The sequence below is a fragment of the Macaca thibetana genome, chromosome 2 (assembly GCF_024542745.1).
Source record: "Macaca thibetana thibetana isolate TM-01 chromosome 2, ASM2454274v1, whole genome shotgun sequence".
In the NCBI taxonomy this organism is placed as follows: domain Eukaryota; kingdom Metazoa; phylum Chordata; class Mammalia; order Primates; family Cercopithecidae; genus Macaca; species Macaca thibetana.
This window is the reverse complement of record NC_065579.1, coordinates 128944326-128964837: the sequence shown is the minus strand read 5'-3', so window position 1 is coordinate 128964837 and position 20512 is coordinate 128944326. Positions and strand designations below refer to the sequence as shown.

Below are 20512 nucleotides of genomic sequence, written 5' to 3'. Positions count from 1 at the left end.
TTCCGCGTCGGAACCGGAGCCGGAGCCGGAGCCGGAGTGGCGGAGGCGCAGGCAGCGCTCGCTGGGCGCCGGCAGCAGCCACAGCAGCCTGGCGCGTGGTGGCGGCGGCGGCGACAGCGGCTGGCGGGCTGGCGCCAGGGGCTGGGCTGGGAACCGTGCGGACGAGGGCGCTGCGGCGGCGGCGGCGGCGGCTTACGCGGGCGCGCACGACGGCCCCCCGGGCCCGGACTAACGGCGGCGGCGGGTGGGCCAGCGGGGCGGGCGTCTGGCAAGCTGCAGAGACCAGGTAAGTCCAGCATGCCCGGTTCCTGGCGCCGGCTGGGCCACAGGGATGAGCCACCTGCCAGGGCAAACTTTACGCACTCGCTTCATGGCTCCTCAGCCCCAAAGTTTGTTTGCAGGGAAATGCACCCGACGGGTCAAGGAAAAAAGATGCTTCTCTCAGCTGACTTGATTTGGGAAGATTATTTTTCCCTTTCTGGGGCGAGGATTGGTTTCGGGTTGGGAAGACTGCATTCCCCAGCGGGAGCGCGGAAAATTGAGTGGTAGGTCCCTCGGGCTTGCTCTTTGCGCGGTGGATTTGACCAGTGAAAGTTGGGGGAAAAAAGTTGTGACTCGTAGGGATGCTGAGGAACAATTCCAGGTGCGTGATGCAGGATGTGGGAATGTGATACCTTTTTGCCGGAACCACCCCCCAGGCCCAGATTCCCAGGTCTGAGAAAGCTAGGGTGGAGGATTCTTTCATTAGCGATCAAGTTTTCTAAGCTGCATTTTCTTTCTACTCACAGATCAGCAGCTTGGGACGGAATTCCCCGTCGCGTTTATTTGCCAGGTTTACCCTGATGCGCTGTAGTCCAGGTTTCCCGAGCTCGGACCCTGGTTTCAGCTGTTTCTGTGTTCTCTGAGGAGCCCTGCAAAGCTAACCAAGCAGGTAACAGAATACCAGAAAGAGAAAACCAGGAAGTGCCAACCGGGCACCCGAGTCATAGCACTATCAGGAATTTTTTTTTTTTTTTTTTGGTCGCGTGAAATGAACGAACAGCTTCTGGGCTCTGCTTGTGCAAAGCTCCGTACAGCTCTCCAATCCGTATGTCCTTCCCTGTATTGCATTTGCTTATTGATGTACTGCAAGGAGATGTGCCCAGAGGAATTATTTAATAACAAATGGTGCCCGCTATGGTAAGGACAGCAAACCTCCTTTCAGAGGCAAAGAAAGGGGAACAGAGCTCTGGGAAAGGGGTAGCCAGTCTGTTCACCTCAACCCAAGATGCGGGGAAACAGAGCTAGAAAAAGCAACAGACAAGGAGGGAGTGATGTGCAGGAGGGAGGTCAGAAACCCCAGCTCATATGGTGAGTAGGTAAATCCAGAAATAATTTAAAAATGATTAAGCAAGAATAACTAAAAAAAATAAAAAAAAAAGTAGGAAGACTGTACGTGCTGTGGTTTCTGTCTACCCCCACAGAGATGAATATCACACTAGCTGAAAAAGAATCCTGATCTGTAAATAGATTAAAAACAGGAATTAATCAGAACAATGAGTCAGAGCCCTTCAGAGATTGAAAGGAGGAGTAATTGCTTTTGAAAGAGCTTATATCTCAATATCAAGTCAAATGTGTTAATTTTGCTTTGCTAGATGTGTTTACTAACCTGACTTTGGCTGCAGTAACCTGGCATCTTGGTTCATGGTTTTAACCATTTGTGGGTCATGGGACTAGGGAGGAACTTGCCTGCAGGTTAAGATTCACACCAATTTGTTCAACATTTGTAAGATGCCTAATACGTGCATGTCATTGGTTGCAGTGGGACAGGTTCTTGTGAATGTTCATTAAAGAAATCTGATCGGGTTCAGTCTCACTAAATGGAAGGATGCTTGCTTGCAAATAGTAAAGAGTGGGGTCAGGAATTATTGATCTTTGAATGCTTGCTTGAAATTAGTTGAGAGTCAACATGTGATTTGAGGACCCCCAAAATGATCAGTACCCACCAGGGAAATATAGCAAATTGCTGTACATTTTTATAAGATGAATAGTAAGACTGAATGCATGCAAGTGGCCCTCCTGTCTAAAAGTAGGATAGCCGAGACACCGAGTGGCTAATTGATATGCAGGGTAATAGATTCAGGCTGTGGCTGCCACAGACAATAACATTCAGCCTCATGTCCTCCTCACTGTCTGGATGTCATTAATGTCAGCCCGAAGACATGAAGGTGTTAAGTTCATTTCTCCAGGAGAATTCTAACTTTTAAATATCCTTCACAACACAACCAGATAGCCCAAGTGTACCTTAAAATGGCAACAAAGCATTTAATAGGAGCAAAGTGCTGAGCAGTTTCAAGTAGAGCAAAGATTAGCTGTGGACAATGAGCTGTAGCCTTTCCTTTGCTGATTTATGTTCAATTTTATCACTGTCACATTTCATATATGCCTAGTTATTACAAACTAATAGCCTCTTTGCTCTGCTTGCAAAATATGCATCTTTCTCTTTTACAAGTTCCTAACTCCTTCTTACATATTCAGTACACATCTTCCAGCTTTGTTTTTACTGCATAATTTAAGTGTCCAACTTGAAGTTCTCATTAACTCTTAATATGTTTCATGCTGAAATAGTATATAGATATAATTGCCCCTTGTAAACTGCCAGATATGTGTATCACTATATTGTGGCAATGCTACAAAACAGAGAAGCTTTGACTGGTTTCCAATCACCATTTAGTAAGTTGTTAGCGGTAAAAATTATGTTAATTTTATGTAGTGGAATATATTCAGATGGCAGGAGGATTTATTGATGCTCTGCATGCTTGCCTACTGTCTCTGATTTAGTTGTCACCACCAGTCTGCCTTAAGCTTTCTTACCTTAGCAAAGTACTTTGTCTCTATGAAGGTGAGCATCTTTAAGGTGCTCACTTGTAGTTTTTAATATGCACACATGCATATGTGTATAATTTTAACATGCATATATAATTAATCACTTAATGCTGGTGGACTATTTCTTATGCTTGATAAAAGTGCAATGGAGAATATCATTGTTGCAAAGATGGTTGGCAAGAGAATATGGGGCCATGGAACAGTTTAAGATAGAACATTTCTTTGAAATTGAGGGGTGACAGATCTCAGTCTCATATCCAATTTGTATAAACATTTCAGAAATGTTTCAAATCGTTTTTATCTTATAGTCTCCCCTGCGCTCATCTCTTAAACACAGTGGGAAATTTCTTTGGAAAATTTGCTGCAGGAGAAATGCAGTCCCTGGTTGAAACTTTGTATGCCAAGTTTCAATCCATAGTACATTTTTATTTTCCCCCTTTTATGTACATGTTATAAACAAGAAATAAGGGTTTGTAATAGAAGTGCTGGCAGAACTTTATAGCATTTCAAACAGCTTTGCTACTTGGAATGTAAATATTTGTAGAATCTTTACTGCACAAGAACCTGCCTTGCAAAGAATGAGGAAAAATGACTATTTTATTAAGTAGGATAAAATAATTCAGTGAGTTTGCATATTTCTTGTTGCAGACATATTGGCATTTGAAGAAATAGATTATCTATGTTATAGTGATTCCATAGCACTCTCTTAGGTGCCTTTATAACTCAGCTTGTAAATTTTCTATGTTCTAAAGCAAGAGAACAATTTTGTCCCATTTGTTTTTTAAGTCCCTTGACTTTGATTACCTTTCAGATGTTAAGATATGAGATCCATATTTCAAAACCGCTTGATTATATTACTAACAAATGAGGCTGTCAGTATACTGTTTTAATTGGGTAAATAATTCGTGACACCATCACAATAATTCAAGTACTTTTATTTTGGGGAACTAGTACAACTCAGACCTTATGTGTCCTTGTTCTAACCCTGAAATATTTCTCACATTCGCCCACTTTCCTCCATGTTCACCCACATCCTCCTTGTCCAAGTCCCCATCTTCTCTCCTGGGATAGCTACATTGGCTTCCTTGGCTCCTTTCGTACTTCTTCCCCCAAATCATCCTGCATAGCAGCCAAGACAGTTTTTTTTTTTTTTTTAATGTAAGTTAAATTAGTCCTCATCTACTCAGAATGCTTAAATGGCTTTCCATTGCACTCAGAGTAAAATCCAAACTATTAAATATTACCTGCAAGGCTGCGTAGGATTTAAACACTTCTGTCTCTTCGACAATTCCTAGCAAGCTTTTTGGAACAAGGGTTTCTTAGGCCCTTTTTCATTTCTGAAGATTTGTTGAGCTCTTTCCTATCTTAGGGATCATTCTGTTCTTTTGCCGAGTAACCCTGTACAGCTCTAACCCCCTAAACACACATACACACACATGTGCACACACACACAAACTCACAGGGTTGACTTTTTTTTTTTTTCTCTTTTCGACAGGGTCTCACTCTGTCACCCAGGCTGGAGTGCAGTGGTGTGATCATGGATCACTGGAACCTTGACCTCCCGGGCTCGAGTGATTCTCCCACCTCAGCCTCCTAAGTAGCTGGGACTACAGGCACATACCACCATGCCCTGGCTAATTTTTGGATTTTTTGTAGAGATGGGATTTCCCCATGTTGCCAAAGCTGGTCTTGAACTCCTAGACTCAAATGATCTGCCCACCTCAACCTCCCAAAGTGCTGAGATTACAGGTATGAGCCACTGAGTCTGGCCCACATAGTTTTTGACTGCTACTCATCCCTTAGGCCACAGTGTAAATATCATTTGCTTAGAGAGAGCTCTCTGATTTCCTTCCTCCCCTGAATGAGGGCACCTCTGATAGGCTCTTTATGTTCATTTCCTTGGTAGTACTTAGTATAACTTGGAACTGTACATTTCCTTACCTGATTGTATGTTTATATTCTGTAATTACCTTGTAAGCAGTTACCACATCTATTTTACGCACTATTACAAAGCAGCTTCTGTCAAAGTATCTGGTTCACTGTGGAGTTTGATAACCTATGAGAACTAAGCTTGTTGGTCTGCTGAGTTTGCCATATGTAACCAAAGATCCTCTCAAGAAGGTACATATTCAGCAGAAGTCTGCAGCTGACTTTGACAGTATTCTTCCTGTTAATTGCCCATGATCTCGTACATCTCTTGGACAGCTGCTACTTCAAACCAAAGTTGTCCAAAATGGAAGTATTATTTTTCCTCGCAATCTATTTCCTAAGAGCTTAGGTGGTCTGTTCTTTCTTTAGCTATCATTGTGGTCATCAGGGCATCTGGAGTCAGTGGTCTTTGTCACCATCTTCTCCCTTTGCCGTTGTAACCAGTCCACTGATTACAAATACAAGAATGTTCATTCAAGCAGTGTGCCAGGCTGGGTTCTAAGTACTTCTTACCTAATGCAGGAGATTAAGAAATGACTTTCTCCTCACTCTCTTTCTTGTTCCAAACTATCTGACGTGCAGTGCTATATTAATCCATGAGGCTGACCCCTTAGGTCATTGGACACCCACTGCATAGAGAAAAATATGCTACTGATGCAGCCTGTCTATATGTGACTTCTCCCTAATTCTCCCCTGATACTTAACACTGCAACTGTAATGTATGGGTCTTCTAAAACTTCCTTGAAGACTCAACATGGCCCTTTTGGCTTCAGTGTTCTTGCATGTGCTTGGAACACCCATGAATTCCACCCCACTCTCCTTATTCCCGTGTTGACTCATTTCCACCCTCAATTCATTGTTGTTTCTTTCAGGAAAGGTCTTTACTTCCAACTCTACCATTTGTCAAGGTAATACCCAACCTAGCCATTCCTCCAGGTAGCCTTGACTGTCCTCCTAGACTAGGTTTGACCTCTATGCTGTCTACAATCAACCATGTAAATTTTGTTTCTTCTTTAGGGGGTAAATGCATTCGAATTTAATTAATATTGTAAAATTGTTTAATATCTGCTTTTCCTGGTAGTCTGTTGGTGGAGTAGCATGTAAATGTTAAGACTTTAGTGAATATTTCTGGAATGATAGAAAGTCTAACCTTTTTAATTGGCATGAAGTTCTGCTACGGTTATAGTGGGGCTTCTTTTTCTAGGGCTAAAATTTATTTTAGTGTATAATTTAAAGATTTTATTTTATTTTGCACAGTTTCTAAGTGACAAGTCATTAGTTGACAACAGGTGAACATCTTGATGTGATCTGAATTTAGAAAATTTTGTGATAAACGTATGCTCTACAGGAAGCATAAGTCAAAGGTTGTAAGCACCGAGGACTGGTCCTTGAAGTAATGACCTTATTTTAGTGCAAGGAAGTGATGGGAAGTTCTCAAAATTCATTGTTTTATTAGAGCAAAACATTAGCATATGAAAGAAATAGCTAAATGACTGCATCACAACAAATCAAAAGCACATCTTCCTAAACCATAAATAATTACTTATAAATGGGGAAAATTTTGTAGGCATTAAACAGTCTCACCAGTCGTCCTTCAAAGAGGAAGCCCCTGTAATAGAGCTGAGAATACTCTATTTCACTTGCACTGTTTCTCAACTTCTGCTGTTTCTGCAGAAACGTTAACTGGGGTTCTACTGAAATAATGGCGATACCTTAGCCCTTACAAGATTTTCTGAATCATCTCTGGGGTACAGCTTGCTAATCTGCATTTTTTAACTTTTTATTTTAAAGTAATTTGAAACTTACAGAGAGTTGTAAAAAATAGTACAAAGAGTTCTGTATAGTCTTCAGCCAGCTTCCCTGTATGGTAACATTGTATATCTCTGTGCTGCAATATCAGAACCAGGAAATTGACATTGGTACATTACTGTTAACTAGACTGCAGACCTTATTCAGTTGTCATCATTTTTTTAAACCTGATTTCATGAATATGTGTATAGCTCTACATGGTTTTATCCCATGTAAATGTTCATGTTTCTAGGATTTTAACTTAAAGAACAAATGTCCTGAGAGGTGACATTTCCATGTCAGCGTACACTAATGTGATAATTTTGCAACTGTATTCTAGCATTGAAAAATTCCACTTCCATGAATCTTTTTCCATGCAAATATTTGTCTTGTTCTTAAATATCATGAAGTCCTTTACCTTGCAGATGCCTGTATCGAAATGGAAGTCTTGGGATTTTATAAGCCAGGACATGACATTTGGGTGATTCTCTGTGTCTTTGGTTTGGGAATCTGTGTTGACTTCCCCATGCTACATTTGAAAAGTTCTGCAGATAGCAAATATGTTTGTTTATCATTGTGATCAGACTTGGATAGGATTTTGATGCCACCAGGGCAGGGCCCCAACTGAATGCTTCATGCAGGTTCTAACTCAATCGCAGTTCATTTTATTTCTTGCATAGAAATAGTCACCCTTTAAAATAACTTAATGCATTGCAGAAGATGGTAATGACACTTTTCAGGCAATTAAAATCAACCCGAACAATATAGCTAGTGATCTAATCTGATGCCTGCTACTCACTTGGTCTGGCCGCCTCCCTGAATGTAAAGTAGCTGAAAGTTGCTGATTACCAATTACTAATTCCGGTGAATATTCTGAAAGCTCTGGAATACAGATAAGGCATATTTGTACCAAAGTCAGCTGTATGTGACTGCACCTCCCTCACCCCTGTGCATTCCCGTCGCCTGAGAAGCTTTCACATTTATATATACTAGGCAGGTTAATTTTTCTTTTCTTACTAGGGCTTCTATTTATTTTAAATAAAACCAATCAAAAGCATTGTGCATGGGTTGTATGGTTTTGAAATGTGAGCCATGCAGGCCCAAGTTTCTCCTTTTATTCATTGGAGTAAATAAAATTTTTTCTTCATATGTAATGTGGAGATATACATGTTTCTATTTAGTGCTAATTTATTGGGCTGTTGTTTCATTAGTGTTAAGCAGCAGTTGCCCTATGAAATTAAGTCTGTAAACTTTAGTGGCAACATTAGTTTTTAAAAAGAACAAAAGGGTCTTAATATATGGGTTTTGTTATATTGTGAAACAAACCATGCATTCTGTGAAGATGCTTACAAGTGGAGGGTGTATTTCCATATAATGGGACATTCTGGAATATAGTCAATATCCTTTTTAATCTGATAGTGCCATAATTGTCTGTTGCTTTAAATATTTCTGTGTTATGACTTGCTTGGAAAATATCTTTTGTCATTTTTCTAGAGTTAGGGCATTTTTCTGAGTCTTGACTTTTTATTATTCTATTTTTATAATACAATTATTTCTGTCATTCTTCTTCCTACCATAGTTTGACCTTCTAATAACTCACCCGTCCCATTCACACATACATGCTTTCACATGTGTGCACATAAACACACACCCCCCCCCCCCACACAGACATACACACAAAATGCACAAGACATAGATTAGGATAGGGGATAGAGTTAATCCCAAATCATAAAATTGTAAGGGATGAATTACAGACATCTTGTAAGCATTCAAGCAGAAGAGATTAAAATCAAATGATGGGGAGGCATTTTAGATTGTATATAGGATTAATATGTCCCTGTTTTTAAAGTTACTCAATCTCTTCCTCCTCTGCTTCTTCTTCCTCCATCTTTTTATCTGCCTCTCTGTATCTGTCTCCTTCCTCTTTTCCTTTTTTTAGTGTTCTTGTTTGGTTTTGGTTGCATTTATGAATGGACTCTTCTGTACTGACCCATAGTGGCTAAATGCTTTCAATGGTCTCTAGTGGAAAGCTTACATATGTTTATTCACACATTTTTTTGTTGAGGGGAGAGGGCAGGATGGGAATAGGGGATATAAAATGTCTTAAGTTTGCTATTTAGAGAAAAATAACTTCAGAAAAAGATAAAGACACACATCAGGCCTATAACAGACTGGCCGCGAGATGGTGGCCACAATACCTTCCTTGGCAGTTTGCATAGTGGCTCACTCTGACCTTCAAGCAATGGAGTCTATTTCCCTTTCCCTTAAATCTGAGTTAGCCTATTGAATTTGAAAAATAAAGTGTGGCTCAAGTGATGTTATTGTGAATTCTGCTCCTTAGCCTGGGAGCTTCTATTGTTGCACACTGAGTCTGCCCTGTGGAGAAGTCCAGGCAAGCCTCCTTGAGAAAAACAGGTCACATAGAGATAGCTAGTAGCCAATAGCTGGCCAGTAGCCAAAATTGGTAGTCAGTCATGTGAGTGAGGCCATCAGTCCCAATTAAGCTATCACATGGCTCATGTTACAGGAGTGACTCCAGGAAAAACTACCAAACTAAATGCTCAGCTGAGCTTAGGCCAAATTCAAAATCATCAGAGAATAAATAATTTGTTTAAGCTATTTATTTTTGGGGGTGGTTTATGCAGCAATAATACACACAAACTTTAAAAAAATTAATATAATTTTAATTGAGAAATATATATTTATTGTATACAACGTGATGTCTTAAAATATGTATACATTGTAGAATGAATAAATTGAGCTAATTAACATACATTATATCGCATATTTATCATTTTTATCGCATATTTATCATTTTTTGTATGGTGAAAATACTTAAAATCTATTCTCTTAGTGATTTTCAAGTATACAATACATTATTATTAATTATAATCACCATGTTCTATAATAGATCCCTTGAACTTATTCTTCGTATCTAACAGAAGTTCTGTATCCTTTGACCAACATCTCCCTAAACCTCCCTCCCCACCCCCTGGTAACCACCATTCTATTCTCTGCTTCTATGAGTTCAGCTTTTTTAGATTCCATATAAGTGAGGTCAAGTGGTATTTATGTTTATTTGTCTGGCTTATTTTACTTTACAGAATGTCCTTCCAATTCATCCATACTGTCACAATTGAAATAATTTCATTCCTTTTTGATGGCTGCATAATATTCCATTATGTGTATATACCACATTTTATTCATCAATTGTTGGACACTTAGATTCGTTGAATATCTTGGCTATTGTAAATAATGCTGCGATCAACATGGGAGTGCAGATATCTCTGACATACTGATTTCATTTCCTTTGAATATATGCCCAGTAGTCCTATTGCTAGTTCCCATGGTAGTTATATTTTTAATTATTTGAGGACCCTCCATACTGATTTCTGTAGTGGTTACAGCAATTTACATTCCCTCTGTCAGTGTGCAAGGGTTCTCCACATCGTCATCAACATTTACCTTTTGTCTTTGTGATACTACCTGTTCTAATGAGTGTAAGGTGATAGCTCATTATGATTTTAATTTCTTGGATGATTGGTGAGGTTGAACACCTTTTCATATACCTGTTTGCTAATTCCGTGTATTCTTTTGATAAATGTTTTTTCTGATCTTTGCCTATTTTATCTTTGCCTATATTTAACAAATATTTTAGGTTATTTGTTTTCTTGCTATTGAGTTGTTTGAGTTCCTTATACATTCTGAATATTAACCTCTTACAGATGTATGGTTTGCAGATATTTTCTCTAGTTCATGGATCATCTCTTCTTCCTGTTGATTCTTTCCTTGGCTGTGCAGAAGCTTTTTAGATTGAATTGAGCTCATTTAATTGTTTTCACTTTTGTTGCCTGTGCTTTTGGGGTTATATCCAAAAAATCATTGCCTAGACCACTGTCATGGAACGTTTCCCCTGTGTTTCCTTCTAGTAGTTTTATAGTTTCAGGTCTTATGTTTAAGCCTTTAATTCATTTTTAGTTAATTTTTGTAAATGGTGTGAGATAAAGGTTTAATTTCATTCTTCTGTATAAATCTAGTTGTCCCAACACCATGTATTGAAGAGACTGTCCCTTCTTCATTATGTGTTCTTGGCAATTTCGTCAAAATCAGTTGACTGTAACTGCATGGATTTATTTCTTGACTCTCTGTTCTGTTCTGATGGGATATGTGGTCTGTTTTGATGCCAGCACCATGCTGTTTTGATTGCTGTGCTTTGCAGCATATTTTGAAGTTAGGTAGTGTGATGCCTCCAGCTTGTTCTTTTTGCTCAAGATTGCTTTGGTTATTGAGGGTCTTTTGTGATTCCATATAAATTTTAGGATTTTTTTTCTATTTCTGTGAGAAATGTCTTTGGAATTTTGATAGGACTTGCACTGAATCTGTAGATTGCTTTGGGTGATATGGACATTTTAATAATATTAATTCTTCCAGTCCGTAAACATAGAATATCTTTCCATTTATTTGTATCTTCTTCCATTTCAAACTCATTATTCTAAAAACAGTACTTAAAAAAAGTAAGTAACTGCTTAAAGATGTGAGATATCTTTTTTGTTGTTGTATAAATGTAACAGCTTTTGCTTTGATAACAATTCAAAACTCTCAGTGGCTTCTAGCAAGCATTACGCATCTGCTTGCATGAGAGCCATGGGTCAGCTTTGGATTGGCATGGCTTCTCCATATTGTGCATAGGCTATGTGGCTTATTCTTCTGGGATCCAGGTTGAAGGGACAGTTTTGTAGTGGATACTGTGGTGCCCAATCGAGGCCCACTATTTAAGGCCCACATATCTATCCACCATCTGACTGGAATATCAGCTGCCATGTAGCTGACATCTTCACTCCCCACTGGGAATTTCCTTTGCCTTAGGAGAACTGTGTCAGCCAAGGTTGTGCTTCCTCTGCATAGTGGTCCATAATCAGTGACTGACTGTTGCAAAGGCACAAAGACTGGAGTTGCCTTAATTTGGACAACTCTGTACGTGTAATTTATATACATGTGACTAAGAATATATTTTGTGTGTTTGAGATCAAGAGAGGTAGCCAAGAGGGACCATCCCAGCCCTGGAACACCATATAAGGATCAGCTGAGACCTCAGTTGCAAATACTTTAAGTTTTAGGGTCCTCCTCTGACTTTACAGTAGTTTCTTTCAAGAGCACTCCTCAATAAATACCTTCTTCACCTCAGATTTTGTCTTTAAGGAGCCCAAGTTAAGAATGATCCTTATCTGGGATATTTTCTTCACATTAGTGAGGGCAGAAACACAAGAGACTTAGCTAGACCATGCAATTGCATTCAAAACTTTGGTAGCACTGGTCATATGTCAAGTTTTCTCACATTTCATGGCCGGAAGTCACGGGACTAATTAAGGAAGGGGAGGTAAGCAAGTGCTTACAAACAGTAGTATAGTTTATATATGTATTCTACCTCTCTTGACCTCATACACACAAAATATACTCTTAGTCACATGTACATAAATTACATCCACACCCTTAACAAGAACTATGCCCCCAAAAGTTCTTATCTAATCATGTAATCTGGCTGGAAGTCTGAGATTTTATTATAGTCTCTATAGCTTATGGCAGAAGTGCAAAAAACTAAACCAAACCACTAAAGCTGAGAGTGAATAATGAATATTTGTGAACAAAAATACCGTTTATCCACATGAATTAGCTGTTACCACAATAATTCTGTGTAGACACAATCCCCCCCTCCCAAATTTCAATAGTCTAAAATAACATATGTTTATATATCTCTCACTCTGTCACATTGACTAGGGTGGCCCTGCCAGACTAAGTTTTGTTTGTTTGTTTGTTTGTTTGTTTTTTTGAGCCCAGGTCTTGCTCTGTGGCCTGGGCTGGGGTACAGTGGTGCAATCATGGCTTACTGCAGCCTTGAACTCTTAGGCTCAAGGCTCAAGTGATCCTCGCACCTTAGCCTCCCAAGTAGCTGGGACTACAGTCATGCGCCATCATGCCTGGCTAATTTTTAATTTTTTGTAGAAACAGAGTCTCACTGTGGGAAGTGAGACTATGGGAAACATAGTGAGACTCTACTTCCAGGCTGGTCTCAAACTCCAGGCCCTGAAATGATCCTCTTGTCTCAAGCCTCCCAAAGTACTGGGATTATAGGCATGTGCCACCATGCCTGGCCTGTTCATATTTTTATGGGTCAGCTGGGAGTTGGCTTATCTAGGCTGGGCTGGTATGGGTTACTTTGCTTAATCTTCAGGACTGTTTGACTCTGTTTCCATATGTCTCATGGTGGAACTGATTCTGAAGGAGAAGCTCCCTGATGGAAATTATTCTCATGCCAGTTGCAGGGATGCAAAGAGATAAGAGGCAAACACACAAGGTCTTTTAAGATCTTGTATTGCTACTGGACTATTACCACTTCTGCCTCATACTGTTGGCCATAACAAAAAAAAAAAAAACATAGCCAAACCCAAGTCAAGGATGGGAAATTATCCTCTGCCTCTTTAGTGGGAGGAACTGCAGAGTCACATGACCAAAGGCATAAATAAAAAAATGGGTGAAGAATTTGGGCCAATAATGCAATCTGTCATACCACCAAACCTCATATCCATTAAGCATTGTAAATATCCTCTAGTTTTTAGTTGCCTTTCAAATTAGAAACAGGAAATGTAAACTGCCACTTTATTGCCTATGAATGAATTATAGCTCTAATTACTGCCTAAGTGAAGGAGCCCTTTGTGAGACCCAATAACACGTGGAGTTGGGAAATATAATGAAATTCTCCAAGAGTGTACTGTTCAATTAAAAGATCTCAGATATGTATTTGGAAATGTAGTGAAGAGTATCAGTTAGTTTTGTCCAGTAGTAATCTGTATGCATCTTATTCCATGTAATCTCTGTCTGCCACTTGATAGTTTCTTACCTTGGGCAAATTAACTGCCTTCTCTAGGTCTCAGTTTCTTCACCTGTAAAGTTGGAATAATGGTTTCTACTGTATAAATCTATTGTAAGGAATCCATAAGATAAGGCGAGCCCTTAGCAAAACTCAGTAGATGCTACCTATTGAGCTTTGCAGTTAGGTTACTGTTGTTGTCTTTATTATTCACTACTTGTGACTTACATATATATAAATATATGACATACATATATTGTATATATAAATATGTGACATACATATATTGTATATATAAATATGTGACATACATATATTGTATATATAAATATGTGACATACATATATTGTATATATAAATATATGACATACATATATTGTATATATAAATATATATGATATACATATATTTATATATGCAACACTAACCTAGTAAGAGATATGCTGTATGCTAAAAGAACAGAGAGTTGGGAAGAATTAAAGGAAACTGAGGTAGAACGATCAAGGAAGGCTTCATATGAATGTAGGATTGATGACTCCTCCAGATTTGAAGAGTTGGAAGTCGAAGTACAGAATTTCTGGTTGAAAAAATCTGGCCTGGCACGCTCTTAAACCCACAGATCACTTCCATGGTTGGAGTTGAGAGTGTGTTTTAGCAGCTACTTGGTGAATTTTAGTTGCTATAGTGAAAGGCCGTGATTTGGGTAGTGTTGACTACTCGAATGTTATTAGAGTGTGAAGGTAAATCTGAGGTCATGGCCTGTTTTGAATCTAAAGTAATAGACTGCACAATGGGGGGATGGATCTGGGTGAATTATCTCTGTGGACAGCTTTTAACTTTCATTCACAAAATCTTATAAAGCACGTCTTAAAATGCATTTTACCAGTGAGACTAAAAAGATTCATAGAGTGCCTCAGGTCAAATAACAGGTTAATGACCTAACCAGAAATGAAACCCATATTTCCCTTGTCCAGAAGTAGTGCAATTTTCATTCTAGAACAGCTTCCACTTAGAAGAGAAATTTATGTAACTGTAAATGGGAACTATTGCTTTCTCCTCCATAGTGATTGTGAGTGAATTTTTCTACTGATCTCAGACCCCAAGTTGGTCCCACTTTTCTCTACATTTATAGGATTTCATATATAGGGCTGAAATTGAGTTTACTTTTCAGGACCTCTTTCAACTCCCTATTCACCTTAAACCTTTTTCTTCCTTTCTTTCCAAGGCTGTCCCTCTTTCTCTGCTCTTTAGGTCAGAGAGCCCTTGATTGTCCCACTCTTCTTATCCCACATATGATTAATTCATTTTTCCCTCTCTTTTTTCTCCCTCACTTGTAAAGAGAGAAACATGGAGATAAATAAAAAACTGTCATCAACCAACTGTACTTTCCTTTTCATTGCCCTACATTTATGCCTGGAATCCTCTTAATGGTTTTCTATACTTCTGTCAAGATCATACCCATCCTTTTTAAGGTTCAACATAATGTTCTCTCTTCATGTCTCTTTAGTCCCATCAGCATTACGTAAAGATCTAGACCCGTCTATCCAATTGTTGGCCTTATTGCTACTGAGAAATCATTGGGAATCATTACTTCCCTCTGGGAGGGTACATTTTCTCTGCCCCATTGATGTTGGAAGGCTTGGTCAGGTGACTTGCCTTGACTGATGCAATATGAACAGTTCACATTTAGCTAATCATTTCCCACAGAGGCTTTGGTGGCCTGTACATGGTTTCTTGTATCCTATTACTGTCTGAGTATTACCTATCACTGCCTGAGCTCTGCCTCCTGTCAGGTCAGTGACAGCATTAGATCCTCATAGGAGTGCAAACCCTTTTGTGAATTGTGTAGGTGAGGGATCTACATGTGGCATGGTCCTTATGAGAATCTAATGCCTGATGATCTGAGTTGGAGCAGTTTCATCCCCAAACTATCCCTGGCCCCCACCTGGTTCATGGAAAAATAGTCTTTCACGAAACTGGTCCCTGGTGCCAAAAAGGTTGGGGAGTGTTGACATGGGTCATTCTTACTCATCTACCAAGTTTCAGATTAAATGACACTTTCTTGAACAGATGACACTGTTTTGCTCTGCTTTTCTTTATCACTCATTACTCTTATTTCATGTCTGTTTTCCAAATTGAGCAGTATGAAAGCAGGAAACTTGTATTTCTTGGCTACCCCTGTACCCAGTGCCTGGCACAGAGTAGGTTCCCTGAATTACTGAACAATTTAGATAAAATCCATAAATAACCTAGAAACCACTCATGATCTTTCCCTGCTTGAATTCTTGTAACCATTTATATAGTTCAGATTTTTAGCATCACTCAATGTGGATTAAATTATGTGTTAAATGTTATGCTAACCGCATCATTCAATCCTTACAACAAATTAGCAGTGTAGCTGCCTTTCTTATGATGCTTTTCATATTGTTTCAATATAGTTATTTCTAGATTTTAAAAATATCTCTACATCTAAATGTTAACTCTTTGTTATGATAGTAATTATTATACTGTATTATATTTGCCTTTTACGTGCCTGTATACCTGTCTAAACTGCGAAATTTCTCTGAGTGCTGGTCACCTGTGCTAAGCATACTACCTGGATCTTACTAGACAATTCATACATATTTGATGACTAAATAATCATATTTAAGCTCACATTAAATGGTTGATATTACTAGAATTAATTTTATCTTAGTGCCTTCTATGTAGTAGATATTTCAGGAAGTATTTTTCATTGATTTTTTTTATAGAATTAGTGTGAATTGTTTACTATATTAAAGGACACAGTAACTTTCAGTATAACTTAAAATCACATTATATTGGATTTTACTGTAAATTTATTGGTTATCTATGGCTTGGGCCAGGGAAGTCAAGACTGTAGTGAGCTGCGATCATGCCACTGCACTCAGCCTGGACCACAGAGTGAAACCCTGTCACAAAAAAATAAAAATAATTTAAAAAAAATTTACTTTGTTACCTACAATTCTCTGTGGGTTTGGAGTTTGAACAATATTCTTCAAAGACATCTCATCTTTGATCCATGTGGTGTTGGTTGCTATAGCTTAACTGGGGCTGGAGAATCCAAGATGTCTTCACTTACAAGATTGGTGCCTCAGGTGGGGCAACCGAAATGGCTGGGATCTCGATGGCTTGCTGTCTCTCACTTATCATCATCTAGCTTTCCAGGTTTGCTTTCTTTTCTCTTACATTCCAAGAGGGGGAAAATAGAAGCTGGAAAATCTCTTTAAGGTCTAAGTCTGGGACTGGCAGAGCATCACTTCTCCTACTTTCTGTTGGTTAAAGCATGCCATAAGACAAGTCTGCAATCAAGAGTAGGAGAAACAGACTGTACTCTTGCTGGGGAGGAGCAGCATGATGTACATCATTAAAAGGAATTGTAGACTATCATCTTTATAATCTTCCACTCTAAGGAACTACTTGAGCCCACGTATTTTCTGTGTTTTACTCTAGAAGCTTCCAAGATACACTTAATTGATGTGGGTAGTAGAAAATTTTACATCTGAAGTCTGTTGATTTATTGAAAGTGAACATGACTTGTAAAATTTGAAGAAATTTTTTAAGCCCCTAACTGACTTTTCCTATTTCCTTCATCATTACCACATTTATTTTTAGTGTTGCTAGAGTTATCTAATTTTTATGATTAAGAACAATAAACAGAAATTTATCTTGATGAGTGAATTAGAAGTGTTACCTTCAAAGATGGCTTTTAACATTGTAAGCTTGTTTTAAATATGTTGTGATGATGTTTGATCAGCTTTAAAATTTCCACATGCAAAGTATAAATCCCTGAAGAAGAAACTCCCCATTCCACAGTAATGCAAGTTAGCAAGAAGTTTCCTTTCTATATGAGTGGTGCTCTAACTTCATCTGTTTTTAAAAATAAATGTACTGATCAATATCATGAATAATTAAGTGAAAGGAGTTGTGGGATTTGGGGCTGTTTTCTTTTTAGTAATTGTAAATTCCATTTCACAAAGCCACAGCTCAGTAGCTAGAAGGAACTATGTCTGGGTTACTCTTTATTCATTAAAAAAATCTGCCTGATAACATGTAGTTCTAGAAAGATTTTTGCTTAGTGAAGATCTTTGAGTGTAGAGAGTTTTTACATGTATTAAATCATGTGAAGAGGTTTATATAGCTAATGAAAACATTATTCTAAGGATAGTGATAAACTCTTTCTGAAATAGTTATAAAATATGATTCTGTTTTAGAACTAAAGCGAGTATGAGTCTGATTTAGAGAAGCTTGTGTACAAACAATATGCATTGACAAATTTTTAAATGTCAGACCTGTGAACTGATGGGTAGAGACTGGAGTTTCCCTCCCACCTCTTATTAGGTTGTAACCTTAGAATTTTATGTAAATGGAATGGATGGAGTGTTTAAATTGCCTATTTCTGCCAGTGTCATTAGGAAGATGGGAGGGATCCAATTGAATTTCAGGGCAACATTGGTCATACTTCACTGGAAGGTAAAGGGATTGCTCCCAGGTCATTTGCTGTCCTTATGGCACATAATGATGGCATGTTGAAGATGTTGGATCTCTGCCTCTTAAATAGTAATATCTTCTAATGATGGAATTATACCATTTCCAGATTGAAGAACCCATGGTGGTCAAGTCCACTGCACATTTTTGTTTTATATTCATTGATTTGTTCAGGGAAGAGGCCCACTGATTTCAATTTTGATACTGTATTTTGAGGTGTTTTTTGGTATGCACTTTTTAATCCTTTTTTGAAATAAGAAATACAGTTTTGGATATCTAACCCCAGTACTATGTGTTTAATAGTGCTAGATTCTGGTGGAATTGTCCACTAGCAAGCAACTCTAGAACCTAACAAGGCGACACAGACTGCGGTAGGAAATGCACAACAGACTCAATGCTTACAATCTATTCAGAGTTGCCTGCCCTTCTCAGCACATCCCCATCTGTTACTGGGTATGTAGCTAGGAGAATAAAATGTTTTGTTTGGAGTTTTGTCTCTTCTCTTCCATGCTCCTTACATATTTGATCCCCTCTGTGGCCTCCATTCAAAGTCTTACATTTTTTCTCCACCTCCATAGAATGAATTATCTGTCACTCTGTTCCAAGTTATTCCATTCTAGTGTGGCCCAGAGGTGGCAGAGTATTGGGAGAAGAGATATATATTTGATATTTCTTTTCTATTAGCATTTCCAAGTCAGTGAGACATTTCTCACAAAGTGGGCTTCCTCTTAGCAGATGCTAAAATAATAAAAGCAGTAGCTAGTATTTATCCCATTGGTCCCAATCAAGAAACAGACCTGCGCACAATTTCACCCTCCTAACTGTGTAGCCTTTGGAAAGTTAAACTTAACTAAGCTTCAGTTTCCTCATCTGTATAATCAACCTGTCATAACTCTTGTGAAATTAAAAATAACAGTTTCTGGTACAGAGGTACTCGATCATTGATAGTTGTAATTATTCTGCTCAAATAGGAATAGTGTATTCTTCATATTAATAAAAATCATTTCCCTCCATATGAGCACATAGATATTATAGCACCATTAGGAATTCTGGACTAGTTATGTTACATTTTTATATTTTTGGAAATATGAAGTCACACAGAGTTGTCTTCTATCAACCCTCTATGACTGTCCATTGTTCTTTGATGTTTATAAGCAAATCACCTTTGTACCAGAAGCTGTTATGAAACAATAGAGAAAATAGAGTTTATATTCTTTCAACCGCTTACATGCCTTGAAATTTTAGAGAGAGATGATTCAGGAGGCGCTGAGATGAAACTGCCACAAAGCTAATGTATTATGTATGTCAAACCACAAAAAAGTCATTAATTAGCCACAATGCATTATAGACTCCTTGTCATAAATTGTTCTAAAGTGAAAACAAATTTGCCAAGCTATAAAACTCTCAGTTAATTTGCTAGTCAGCATTGGTGTGACATTTTCTAAAAACAAAACAAAACAAAAACTCAGCATCCCATAATATATAAATTAGAATATTGAGTCAATTTGCGTATTCATTTATATTTTACAAAGCTAAGTTTATTTTAAAACTATAGTTGTGCCTGGAACATACTAGGTACTCAATGACTGGTAGTTTTATGAAGTGATTAAAGGCAGCAATTGCTGAATTAGTAAATTTCACTTTTTTGTGTGTGTAAAATAAGAGAATCTCTTTTTGGTATGTTTACACAATAAAAATAAGTGCAATTTATGATCAATGTGACACATAAAATGTAAAGTTTTGTTTAAGGTTTTTAAAAAATCAGTTTATTAAGAACAAGAGAGGTTATTCTAAAGATTAACCTCTTTGTTAGATGTGGATTAGATGTGACCCACATTTACTGTGAAGGAAATTTCTATCAAGATTTTTCACTTTATTCTCATTTTCCTTCAGGAAAACAGTGACTCAGCATATCACTGTCATAGCCAAGCCATAGAGGACAGCTACTTTATGAAGTCCGAGGAACTAGAAAAAGTGCTGGTGTTCCTCTTTTTGACTTCTTAAGTAAGAATCATTGGATACTGTGTGTGTGTGTGTGTGTGTGTCTGTGTCTGTGTCTCTGTGTGTGTTGCATTCTGTTTTTCTGTTGACAAGTGATTTTTAGAGTAAGTGTATTTTTTTTTACAATTCTTGAGTCTGATTTGAAGCTGCTGTCTACATAAATCAAAATTTCTCATTATACTCTATATTGCAATTAGTAACTGTGACCTGAAGATTCTTCCTGTTAAACTCCTTTACACAACTGAGCTTCTAGAACAGGTGCCTTGCTCCTGCCCCCTGCATTTCTTCTCCTCTCTCATTGATCGTCTTTCAGTCTGCCTTCTGATCTGGCCACCATAGAAGTGGCAATCCTGAGGATCATAAGCAGTTTCTTAATGTCAAGTTCTGTGGTTGAGTCCTGCTCCTCATTTCTTCTAAGCTCTCAGTGGTATTTGCTGATGGATTTCACCACCACTTTAGCTGCTTTGACTTTTATACCACTGAACTTTTGGAGTTCTTTTATGTGTCTCCAGCTGCTGCTCTGGCTGGTTGAGATTTTAGCCTTCTTCCCATGCTTGC

General features: G+C 38.2%; 1 protein-coding gene across 2 annotated transcripts in view; it reads left to right on the top strand.

Annotated features, from left to right (window-relative positions):
- The first annotated feature begins 227 nt into the window (after positions 1-227).
- CNTN3 (contactin 3) overlaps positions 228-20512 on the top strand; it is a 340485-nt gene continuing 320200 nt past the window's right edge. The window contains exon 1 of one of the 2 annotated variants that reach the window (XM_050778567.1): positions 228-286. The gene's annotated coding sequence lies outside the window, so the exon portion shown is untranslated. Of the gene's footprint in view, positions 287-315; positions 932-20512 lie in introns of those variants that run through there. The other variant, XM_050778566.1, reaches the window with a different exon arrangement.